Source organism: Microtus oregoni, unplaced genomic scaffold, assembly GCF_018167655.1.
Source record: "Microtus oregoni isolate MIOR12 unplaced genomic scaffold, Mior012 000040F_ref0000088, whole genome shotgun sequence".
Classification (NCBI taxonomy): domain Eukaryota; kingdom Metazoa; phylum Chordata; class Mammalia; order Rodentia; family Cricetidae; genus Microtus; species Microtus oregoni.
The window spans coordinates 657,183-670,142 of record NW_024543207.1 but is presented as its reverse complement, the minus strand read 5'-3'; the positions used below and the strand labels follow the sequence as shown (position 1 = coordinate 670,142).

Here is a 12,960-nt window from a genome sequence, read left to right as displayed (position 1 = left end):
GGCCTGAGGAGCGGGCGCGCGGGCCAAGCCGGGCGGGGCGGGCTCACTGACCTGCGTCTCGGGCGGCGGGCGAGCGGGCGCACGCGGGGGCTCGCCGGGAGGGGGAGGGGGCGCCGCTCCCTCTGGGTCCCCCCCAAGAGGAGGAGAAAAAAGCCGTGCGGAGTTTAAAACAAAGAGGCGGAAATGCCCGAACCCAGCCGAGTGAGGAGTCGGGGGCGCCGCGCTTAGAGCATGCGCAGTCTGCGGCTCAGCTCCCACCTCGCGAGCCGGAGGGGGCGGGGCCTTTGGAAGGCGGGGCCTACAGGGGTGGGGTCCAGGCGGGGCCAGAGGGCGCAGGCGCGTGCTGGCCGCGCTTGACTCAGGAAGCTGGTGCGACAAGCCAGGCGGGGTGGAGCTCAGGGGCGTGGCCGCAGGGGAAGAGGTGGGTCAGAAGGCGTGGTCAGAGCCGACAACCTGAAGAAACTTCGTCTGCAGGACGCTTCTGACTGGCTACTATCTGGGTTGGAAACTAAACCAGAGCACCCGGACAACAGGTTTTCTCCTGTGCAAGCCTTCTTCTTACATTCCTGTCCTGGCTAGGAATTATCCAGGTGCGCCGAACACTGTGGACACAGAGAGAGACCCTTCTGCTCGACTTTCGGACAGTGGAAACCTACAACTCATTCATTTGTGCACTGTGCGTAGTGATCAGTGGTCACTGTAACTGGGAGAGAACAGAAAAGAAAGTTTTTTGTTTTTTAAGTCAAGGTTTATCTTTGTAGCCTTGGCTGTCCTGGAACTCACTTTGTAGACCAGGCTGGCCTTGAACTCAGAGATTCACCTGCCTCTGCCTCCTGAATGCAGGAATAAAGGCTACGTGTCTCCACTGGAAGGTTGTTCTTGGGGAACAAAGCAGTTGTGGCAGCGGTATGCTAAACAGGCAATGGGACAAGGAAGGAGTTCCAGGGGGGACCTGCCGGTATAGGGAAGGGGAGGTCGTGCTTTGAAAGGAATCCAGTAAGCGCATGTGTGCAGTGAGGACAAAAGGGTCGCGTGGATGGTCCCTCAGAGGGGAAGGCTCCCTGGGAACAAAGCAGCTATGCTCTACAGAAACCTGACTGCCCTTTGCAATCACAGAGAGGTTATTGATGAGGGAAAGAGTTGAGAGATAGTCCTAGAGTAACGGAAGATATGATCTTGGTATTAGAAATAGCAACGAGGTACTGTTGAGCACCCAGTAAACAGCCCTGGGATTAGAGCGCAGGTCCCAGGAATCCATCTAATTTGACAGACCACAGAACTGCCTGTCTGCAAGAGGACTTTTCATGCCTTAAGTAAGACCATATCCAGATGTTGTTCTAGGTCCAAGGTACAGACCTTGTTTCTGTGTCTAGCCATCAGGGATGTCTCAGAAAACTCTAGCTTTACATACCCTCTGGTCTTTCATGAAGGTTGTTGCTCACTTTAGGTCCCCACTTTCTGGCACTGTAGGCTTCCTTTAGCCATCAGCTGACCCATCAGAATTCAGCTCCCATCTTCACCCTGTATCCCTAAGTTAGTGAATAGCTTCCAACTAGTCTCCTTGCGTCTGTCCTTGCTCCCTGATCCATTTTCGGCACAAAATAGTGGCTTTTATAAAGCACTAGTTGAGACATGTTCCCTGCTCAAAGCATCCCTGAGGTTTTACCCAGAGCATAAACCAACGGACTAGGGTATCCTGGAGGCTTAAAGAGATCTAAAATCATGTAACTGTCTTATTTAGTACTATACTAAGTTCACAGGTATGTGTTCTGGTGCTGCCAAGCAAATGACAAAACATGAAATTATGGCACTCAGTTTGGTGATGAGAGGAGGGAACACTTCCCTCCTTACTTCAGTCTTCGCCAGCTTCTCTGGAGTATTCAGTTCATCCTCTGCGATGAGTTACCTCTTTGATAGTCTCCTCATCACCTACAAACTCCCAGTAAGGCTGCTGGGAGAACAGAATGAACAGAGCCCATACTTATTTTTTTTTAATGTTCTGAAAGATTTTTTTTTATTTTGTGTATATGGGTGTTTTCCTGCATGTATGTCTGTGCACCACATGTGTGCAGTTCCCCTGGAGACAAAAATAGAGTATTGGATCCCCTAAGACTGGAGTTACAGACAGTTGTTAGCTCCCATGTGGAAATCAAATCCAGATCCTCTGGAAGAGCAGCTAGTGCTTTTAACTGCTGAGCAATCTCTCCAACCCCAAGACTCCATACATCTATGCAAGTTCTCTCTTAACCTTGGCAGGCTTTGCCTTGCTTTCCAACAAATGCTTGACCTAGGGCTCCAGAACATTGTGAGACTAAATCCACGGTCTGTTAACACCTCCGTGAGCCCTGCAGTATTCGACTTTGCTATATTCTCCTTCAGGAGCCATCTCTTGCCCCTAGCTATCCTGAGAGGATCCCGTAGCACCTGAGTAGAGTATGCTAGGGAGCAGAATTGCACAGAGGAAAAGTAAAACTCATCCTGGATCCTGGATGCTGTCTTTTGGCTAGTTCCTACTCCCTTGAGACGCTGTAAAACTCATCCTGGATCCTGGATACCATTTTTTGGCTAGTTCCTATTCCCTTGGGACGCTGTTCTTGTCACTCACAAATGCTGTGGCTCTCCTTGATGTCACTAGGCACCTGCACCTCAAGGCCCCAGTGGAGTTGTTTCACCTACAGTGACTGAAAGCATGTGAAATGTAGGCACAGCTCTAGCCCTGACTGCAAAATGGGCATGAGCATACAAAGGGTTGTGTGAGCCTTCCACCAAAGCAACTAAGTCAAACATCAATGTACAGACATGTCAGATAATCATATCTTGGGCCCAGAGAAAGAAGGAATAGTCAGGTGAGCCTTGGGGAAGCCAATATGCCCAGATAAGAGCTGTGGATCTGCACAGGGCTTCAAAGCCCTCAGCTGAGCATTGCTAGTCCTTCACGGAACTGCTAGAGCTAGGAAGAAAAGGGGAAAGGAGAGAGGAGAGGGACCTGGGAGTCCACCAAGCAGGCATCACTGTGTTCCCACTAGTCACGAAGTCCTGGTGGTCTAGGGGCATTCAGATGGGCTTTCAGCAGTGGGATAATCTAAAAAGACTGCTCTGTCCAGCCTGATAAAGGCAGGAGGCCTGAAGGGGACTGAAGATCTTGGTAACTCGGCCTTGTCTGTGATATTGCTATGATAAAACACCATGACCTAATGGCACAGACGTATTTACTACGGTGTTGCACATGGTGAAAACTCACAGGGAAAGGGTGTGACATCCACATCTAGTTGGCACCGGTGGCCAGAGACACAAAGGAGAGTTTGACCCTAGGGAAGAAATCAGTCTCTCAAAGGACACCTAGAAACAGCATTGGAGGGCTGAGTAGTATACCTACCCATAAGCAGTTTCTGACCTATGTTCCTGATGCTAGGGTGGGAGGAAAACCAGAAGTTGGGCAGGAGAACAGACACTGTGAGGCCATATAACAACATGCGTTGCCAAAAGAATGGCCATAGACTATCATCAGGAAGAGCAGAAGCAGTTAATCAAAGCAGATCTGGCATATTCAAAAATTGGATGCATAAAACCCAATAATACAGCATCACAGGATTCTTGAAGAATTTTTAAAATAATGGGTGACAACTGGATATTTGTCTTCCCTTCAACATGAACTATACCTAAAGATAACCACATACTAGAAGGTCATGCCTCCTCCTTATAATAATCCAGTAGGTAATCAAATGTTGGAAGAAGGCCACTTGTCGGTTCCTGACCACTTAGCCCCAAAATAATCCACAGAAACTGTATTAATTAAATCACAGTTTGGCCCATTAGCTCAAGCTTCTTATTGGCTAACTCTTACATATTAACTTAACCCATTTCTAGTCATCTGTGTATAGCTATATGGCTGTGGCTTACCAGCTAAAGTTCCAGAGTCTGTCTCCAACAGAGCTACATGGCTTCTCTCTGACTCCACCCTTCTTTCTCCCAGCATTCAGTTTAGTTTCCCCACCTACCTAAATTCTGCTCTGCTAAAAGTCCAAAGCAGTGTTTTTATTCATTAATGGTAATCACAGCATTCAGAGGGTAATCCCACATCAATCAAAAATAAAATTACAGAAATAGCTAAGTTGCTACTCAGTTACTGAACACTATCTGTTGTGTGTAAAGTCCTGGGTTTGATCCTCAGCACTTGGGGGGAAATTATGTAATTTAAACAGCTATGTTATATAACAACTATTATTGACAGCATTATCAAAAGATAGGTACTTTGTGCCTCTGATGGACAGAGGGACCACCAGGTAAAGACTTGCCAGAAATCCCACTTGAATCTGGAACACAGTCTGAATTTCTCTTAGTTAGGTTTATATTGCTATGATAAAACACCATTGCTGTGGGATAATGCGTTTGTACATGTAAAGGTTTGTCACTCATATTAGTTTAATAAAACACTGAGTAGCCAGTACCCAGGCAGGAAGTATAGGCAGGGCAACCAGACTAGGAGAATTTTGGGATGAGGAAAGGCAGAGATGCAGTCACCAGCCAGAGACAGAAGAAGCAAGATGAGAATGCCTTGCTGAAAAATGGTACCAAGATATGTGGCTAAACATAGATAAGAATTATGGGTTAATTTCCTCATAGAAGAGAAAGTGGGAATTATACTTGAATGAATTGGCACAAGAAACCACTTCCTAAATAGAATCCCAGGAGCATAAACACTGATAGAAACAATTCATAAATGGGACCTCCTGAAATTGAGAAGCTTCTGTAAAGCAAAGGATACAGTCAACAAGACAAAACAGCAGCCTACAGAATGGGAGAAGATCTTCACCAACCCCACATTGGACAGAGGACTGATGTCTAAAATATACAAAGAACTCAAGAAATTGGTCATCAAAAGAACAAATAATCTAATAAAAAAAAATGGAATACAGACCTAAACAGAAAATTCTCAACAGAGGAATCTAAAATGGCTGAAAGACACTTAAGGAATTGCTCAACATCCTTAGTCATCAGAGAAATACAAATCAAAACAACTCTGAGATTCCATCTTACACCTGGAAGAATGGCCAAAATCAAAAACACTGATGACAACTTATGCTGGAGAGGTTGTGAGGAAAAGGGAACACTCCTCCATTGCTGGTGGGAATACAAACTGGTTTAGCCACTTTAGAAATCAATATGACAATTTCTCAGAAAATTAGGAAACAACCTACCTCAAGACCCAGCAATATTACTTTTGGGTATATACCCAAACAATGCTCAGTCATATCACAAGGACATGTGCTCAACTATGTTTATAGCAGTATTGTTTATCATAGCCAGAACCTGGAAACAACCTAAATGCCCCTCTATCAAAGAATGGATAAGGAAAATGTGGTACATTTACACAATGGAATACTACACAAGAGAGAAAAATAGTGACATCTTGAAATTTGCAGGCAAATGGATGGATCTAGAAAACATATTGAGTGAGGTAACCCAGACCCAGAAAGACAAATATAATATGTACTCACTCATAAGTGGCTTTTAGACATAAAGCAAAGAAAAACAAGCCTACAATTAAGAATCCCAGAGACCCTAGACAACAAAATGACCCTAAAAGACATACATGGATCTAATATACATGGGAAGTAGAAAAAGACAAGATCTCCTGAGTAAATTGGGAGCATGGGGATCATGGGAGAGGGCAGAAAGGAAGGAGGAAGGGAGAAAGGAGAATGGAGAAAAAAATATAACTCAATAAAAACAATAAAAAAGACTGGGTTAATTTAAGTTGTAAGAGTTAGTTTTTAATAAGCCTGAGCTAATAAGCCAAACAGTTTATAATTAATATAAGACTCTATGTGTTTCTTTGGGACTTAACAGCTGCAAGACCAGGCCAAACAGAAAATTCTGTCTACACACCATGACCAAAGCAAGTTGGTGAGGAGAGAGTTTACTCCATCTTGCAGTTAGTTCATCATCTACGGATAGGAACTCAACGCAGAAACCTGGAGCCAAAAACTAATGTCAGAGGCTATGGAGGAGTGCTACTTACTGACCTGCTTTCTTATATACCCCAGGACTACCTGCCCTGGATTAGTATCACCCACAATAGACTGGACCTTCCCACATCAATTGCTAATTAAGAAAATGCCATTCTGGTGGGGGCATTTTCTCAATTTCTCATTTTCTTCCTCTCCCCAAATAACCTTAGCTGTGTCAAGCAGACATAAACGCAGCCAGAACAGATCCCATCTGTTGTTGAACAATCTTTGTACACTGTTGTTGCATGAATAATAAAAACTCAGAGACAGATACTGGAATTCATGCTGAAAATCAGAAAAGCAGAGCAGCAGCCACTAGAGAGATCCTTTACCTCTACCAAATCTTCAGACCAAAAGGGCGAGATCCTGTCTGCACAACTCCCCAGACTCCACACTCCAGTGAGTTCCTGTCTCTTCCCCTGTACATTTCTTTCTCCACTTAGCCGAGTCGCTCCTATCTCTGTCTCCCTAGTGCTGGAATTAAAGGTGTGTGATTCCCAAACACTGGGATTAAAGGTGTGAACCACTACCTCCTGGATCTCTTTCTGGATTGACCTTGTGTAGCCCAGGGTAGCCTTGAACTCACAGAGCTGTGGACGCCTCCAACCCCGAGTCCTGGGATTAAAGGTGTGCACCACCACTGCCTGGCCTGTGTGGCTGGCTAGTGTGACTGCTTTTCCCTCTGATCTTCAGGCAAGCTTTATTTATTAAAACACAAATAATATACCACTATAACTATAAATATGTATTGCTCTCATTGGTTAATAAAGATCTGACTAGTTTATAGCTGGCCAGGAAGAGATTGGAAAGGAGAGCCGGACTAGGAGGATGCTGGGAAGAAGAAGGCTGGAGTCTGAGGAGTCTTGTGGAGATGCCATGAGATGCAGAGTGAGCAGCATGGGAAGTGCATACATGAAGTAAATGAGCCTCAGGGCAGCGCACAGATTAATAGAAATAGCTGGGCGGTGGTGACGCACGCCTTTGGTCCCAGCACTGGGGAGGCAGAGACAGGCAGATCTCTTGAGTTTGAGGCAAGCCTGGTCTATAAGAGGTAGTTCCAGGACAGGCTCCAAAGCAACAGAGAAACCCTGTATGGAAAAAGGAAGGAAAAAAGGGAGGGAGGGAGGGACGGAGGGAAGGAGGGAGGGAGAAATGGGTTAATATAAATTAGAACTAGCTAAAAACAAGCTTAAGGTATTACCTGAGCATTTAATTTGGGGAGCAGCTGGAAGGGCAGAAAAGTCCACCTACACCCATCTTAAGAAGTTTTCCCAGATTTGCCACTGAAACTTTGTTCTGGACCTGGGAATTAGGAATGGAGCCATAGCCATATCTGGTTCATTATGGAGATGGGAAAAGCAGCTAAGGTCCCTCCCTATGGGAGCAGCTCTAGTGCCTACTGCTGAATTAAGGAAACCAATCCAGATGAAGCACATGTTGCAACAGTCAGATGAGTAAACCCTGTTTTAGCATCTGGTGATGTCAGAGATTTAAGGTCCATCTTAAGATATAATAATGATGTTGTGGTTGTTTTTTAGGTGGTCTCATCTTTTATAGGTAAATACTAAAATCCCATGGAGGAAAATAATATGACCTCTGAGGCGTCCTTAGGATAATGTGTATAGAATCGGTACGTGGGATTGCCATAACTCTGATGATGTAAAAATAAGATGGGCTGGAGAGATGGCCTATTTATTAAGAGCACTGGTTGCTCTTCCAGAATGTTTGATTCCCAGCACCTACATGACTATTCACAATCATCTATAACTATAGTTCCATGGAGTTCTATACTCTATTCTGGATTCCTCAGCCACTAGACACATAAGTGATACATAGACACACATGCAGGCAAAACACCTGTACACATAAAATAATCTTTAATGGAGATAATTCATGTTCACAGATATAGGTAGGTAAGTAGGTAGATAAATGATTGATAGATGATAGATAGGTAGATAGATAGATAGATAGATAGATGATATATAGATAGGCAGATAAGATAGGTAAATTATAGATAGATTCAATATTGTCAAAACATCAGGTCTTCTCAACCTATCTATAGCTTCAGTGGAATCCCAACCAAAACTTCTGAAGATGCTTGTTCTAAAAGACATGTGGAGAAGAAAAAGAAAATTGCAGCACGATTAATAAAAACCCAGAGACAGAAATTGGTGTTCAACTTGAAGGTCAGAAAAGCAAAGCAGTCAGCCACTGGCTCTTACCTCTACTTCAGTCTGAAATGGTGATCATTCCTCCAGGAATCTCCTATGATACTGTGTCTGAGAGCTGTCTTCTCCAGTCTTATATTCCTTTCTAGTGCTGGGATTAAAGGCCTGCAACACTACCACCTGGTTTCTATGGCAAACTAGTGCGGCTACTGGGATTAAAGGTGTGTGTCACCACTGCGTGGCCTGTAAGGCTGACCAGGGTGGATGTTTTACTCTCTGAACATCAGACAAGCTTTATTTATTAAAATACAAATGAAATATTGCTACAAACAATAGCCATCACAATACCAAATAAAACAAATAGAAAAGAAAAACCACCAAGAGGCTATCCTGGAACCTGCTTTGTAGAGCAGGCTGGCCTCAAACTCAGAGATCCACTTGCTTCTGCCTTCTGAGTGCTGGGATTAAAGATGTGCACCACCACCACCCCAAGTGAGATGATTTGTTAAAGTAAATACACAAAGACAAATAAACTCAACATCTTTAGCCACAAGGAAATATATATCTCAGCTAAAAGATACCACACAATACCCTCTAGAATGGTTATAACTAAAAACACAGGCAGTGGCAAGTTTTTGGTGGGGATATAGAGAAATTAGAGTCTTCATACATAGTGGGAGTGCAAAAATGACCTCGTTGCTTTGAAAGACCATCTGAAGCTTCTCAAATATGAGATAAGATAAACATAAGACTCGAGAATCCCTCTCTTAGAGATAGATCTAGAGGAAATGAAGACAAATGTGTACACAAAACCTATACAGAAGTACTCACAGTAGCAACAATTCCAATGATCCTAAAGTGGTAACAACCCAAGTGTCAATCAATTAATGAATGAATAAGTAAATGAGTGAATACAATGTGGCAACCCAGATAGTAAAATCTTATTTGGCAATAAACCAGAGTACTGGTACCTGACACAATGTGCATAAACCTAAAAGCACTATGTTGAGTGAAAAAAGTCAGTCACACAAATGTGACAGAAGGGCACATGTTACATGATTCTGTTAAAATTTAATGTTTAGAACTGATGGAGGAAGGTCATTGGTTAAATAAAAAGAAACTGCTTGGCCCTCATTGGTTAGAAGATAGGTGGGAGGAGTAAACAGAACAGAACGCTGGGAGGAAGAGGAAGTGAGCTCAGACTCCACAGCTCTCCTCTCGGGAGCAGACGCCTCAGAGAGACGCCATGCTCCCAGCTCCCAGGCAGACGCACGCGATGAAGCTCCGACCCAGGATGGACATAGGCTAGAATCTTCCCAGGAAGCGCACCAAGGGGCGCTACACAGATGATTAGAAATGGGCTAAATTAATATGTGAGAATTAGCCTAGAAGAGGCTAGATAGAAATGGGCCAAGCAGTGATTAAATGAATACAGTTTGTGTGTTGTTATTTCGGGCATAAGCTAGCCAGGCAGCCGGGGTGCTGGGGACGCAGCCCCGCTGCCCATATTACTACACAGAACAGGTAAATCCATGGAAACAGAGACAGACAGGTGGTTGTTAAGAGTAACTGTGTAACTGTGAGTACCAGTATTCTTTGAAGTGACACTGTAAAACTATTTCGGTGGTAACTGCATTAAAGTCTAAAACTTGTGTACTTATTTTTTGATTTTTTTAACTTTTTTGAGGTAGGGTTTTATGTAGCCCAGGCTGGCCTCCAACTCTCTATGTAGCTGGGATGACCTTATGAACTACTGTTTCTCCCACCTCCACATTCCAGGTGCTGGTACCATGCTCAAACCAACCTGTTCTCTTTAATTTTATCATTCTTTATTCAGGTGGTGAAACACACACACACACACACACACACACACACACACACACGCCATACACACAGTTTACTGTATAAGCCATAACCACACTCATACAGTGAATTCAATATGTAGTTCAAATTAGATCCTATTGAGAAGTCACTTTCCATGAACACCTCATACTTCTGTACAATATCTGTCCTCACAGCAGTGTAGTTTTAGGTTAAGAATGTGTGTTTATCAAGTCCAAATGGACCAAAGACCTCAACATAAAGCCAGCCACACTGAACCTTATCGAAGAGAAAGTGGGAAGTACACTTGAATGCATTGGCACAGGGAACCACTTCCTAAATAGAACTCCAGCAGTACAGACAATGAGAGAAACAATTAATAAATGGGACCTCCTGAAAATGAAAAGCTTCTGTAAAGCAAAGGACACGGTCAACAAGACAAAATGACAGCCTACAGAATGGGAAAAGATCTTCACTAACCCCACATCAGACAGAAGTCTGATCTCCAAATATACAAAGAACTCAAGAAATTGGACACCAAAAGATCACATAATCCAATAAAAAAAAAATGGAGTACAGACCTAAACAGAGAACTCCCAACAGAGGAATCTAAAATGGCTGAAAGACACTTAAGGAAATGTTCAACATCCTTAGTTATCAGAGAAATGCAAATCAAAACAATTCTGAGATTCCATCTTACACCTGTAAGAATGGCCAAGATCAAAAACACTGATGACAACTTATGCTGGAGAGGTTGTGGGGAAAAGGGAACACTCCTGCATTGCTGGTGGGAATGCAAGCAGAATGCAAGCTGGTACAACCCCTTGGGATGTCAGTGTTGTGATTTTTCAGAAAATTAGGAAACAACCTTCCTCAAGACCCAGCAATACCACTTTTGGGTATATATCCAAAGGATGCTCAATCGTGCCACAAGGACATGTGTTCAACTATGTTCATAGCAGCTTTGTTTGTCATAACCAGAACCTGGAAGCAACCTAAATGCCCCTCAATCAAAGAATGGATAAGAAAAATGTGGTACATTTACATAGTGGAGTAATACACAGCAGAAAAAAAAATTAATGACAGCTTGAATTTTGCAGGAAAATGAATGGAACTAGAAAACATTATTTTGAGTGAGGTAACCCAGACCCAGAAAGACAATTAGCACATGTACTCACTCATAGGTAGTTTTTTAACATAAAGCAAAGAAAGTCAGATTATAAGCCACAATCCCAGAGAACTTAGACAACAATATGGACACTAAGAGAGACTTACATAGATATAATCTATATGGGAAGTATAAAGTATAAAAAGACAAGATCTGAGTAAATTGGGAGCATGGGGACCTTGTGGGAAGATAGAAGGGGGAAGGAGAGAGGCAGGGAGAGGAGCAGAGAAAAATGTAGAGCTCAATAAATATCATGGAAAAAATAAAATAAAATAAAATAAAAGAATGTGTGTTTAGTAGACTTTGGGATAGCAAGATTGAGGAGCTGCCAGAGCTAGGGGGAGATTGCCCTTTCCCTCCCAAAACAAGAGGGGTGTAAGCTGAGAATACTTGTTTGTTTCCCAACTACTCAGACCGAATAATCACACAGAAACTATACTAACTACAACACTGTTTGGCCTATTAGCTGAGGTTTCTTATTAACTAACTCTTACATCTTAAATCAACCCATTTCTTTTATTCTGTGTATCACCATGAGTCTGTGGCTTACTGGAAAGTTTCTGGCAGTTACATGGTGTCTCCTCTGACTCTGCCTACTCTCTCTCTATATATATCTCTGTTGAATTTCCTGCCTGGCTTTACTCTTCTAAGCCATTGCCTGAAACAGCTTTATTCATCAACCAATAAAAGCAACACATATACAGAAGGACATCCCACATCAGGGGGGTGCATAGATTTCAGAGTATAAATCAAGCTTCCCTCTGGAAAGAAGATAAGGAGGTCCCTGCAGTTCTGGGTTTGGAGGGCAGATTTGCTCTAACCAGGATTTTCCTGATATTTACCCCAACGTGTATGCAAGGACTAACAGACCAGCTAAGGAATCATTACAGTCAGCTGCATCTGCCTTGGGTATCCAATGTTTTGTCTGTACCTAGGAATCTTTTGTTTCCTATAATTTACATGTGTGAAACTCTGGCAGGCTAGCTGTGCTTATGAACAATTAAAATCGAGCCCCTCCAAGTTTCTGATTTTATATGTGCTCCTTCTACACTACATTCACTCTCTTTAGATAATTAAAATCTTTATTTTTTTGTACTTGTTTTATTTTATATGTGTCTTAGTGTTTCTATTGCTGTGAAGAGACACCATGACCACGGGAACCTTTAAGAAGGAAAACATTTAATTAGGGTTGGCTTACAGTTCAGAGGTTAATCTGTTATCATCATGGTGAGAAGCTTAGCAGCATGTAGGCAGACATGGTGCTGGAAAGGTAGCTGAGAGTTCTACATTTTAATCTGTCTGCAACAGAAAGTGAACAGACCACACTGAAGGCGTAAGTCATAAACAATGCCACACCAGTTTGGAATTATGATTAATAGGGTGGTATTTATTTAAAGGGGAAAAAACTTACAGATCACTGTCAGCCCTCTGCGCAACCGGGAAGTGAGTCTAGTCGCCAGCGGAGCAGGAAGTGAAGAGAGAGAGGAGAGGGAAGTGGCCGCTTTTTTAAAGGGAGAGAGACCACGCCCCAATGGGCTGGTATCTCAGCGGCGATAGGCTGGAGGAGTGGGAGGGCCTCCCGTAACACCACACTAGGTGTAGCTTGAGCATATGAGACTTCAAAGCCTGTCCCCACAGCGACACATTTCCTCAACAAGGCCACATCTACTCCAACAAAGCCATATCTCCTAAGGCCACTCGCTATGGGAGCCATTTTCTTTCAAACCACCACAATGTGTATGAGTGTTTTGCCTGTGTGCATCTGAGTGTTTGTGTGCACCATATGTAAGCC

At 43.4% G+C, this 12,960-nt stretch overlaps 1 protein-coding gene across 3 annotated transcripts in view; it reads right to left on the bottom strand.

The window, feature by feature from the left end:
* Pcgf3 (polycomb group ring finger 3) overlaps nt 1-228 on the bottom strand; it is a 46,227-nt gene extending 45,999 nt beyond the window's left edge. For all 3 annotated transcript variants that reach the window (XM_041632135.1, XM_041632134.1, XM_041632137.1), the window contains exon 1: nt 52-228. The gene's annotated coding sequence lies outside the window, so the exon portion shown is untranslated. The remainder of the gene's footprint in view (nt 1-51) is intronic.
* Nucleotides 229-12,960: the final 12,732 nt, after the last annotated feature.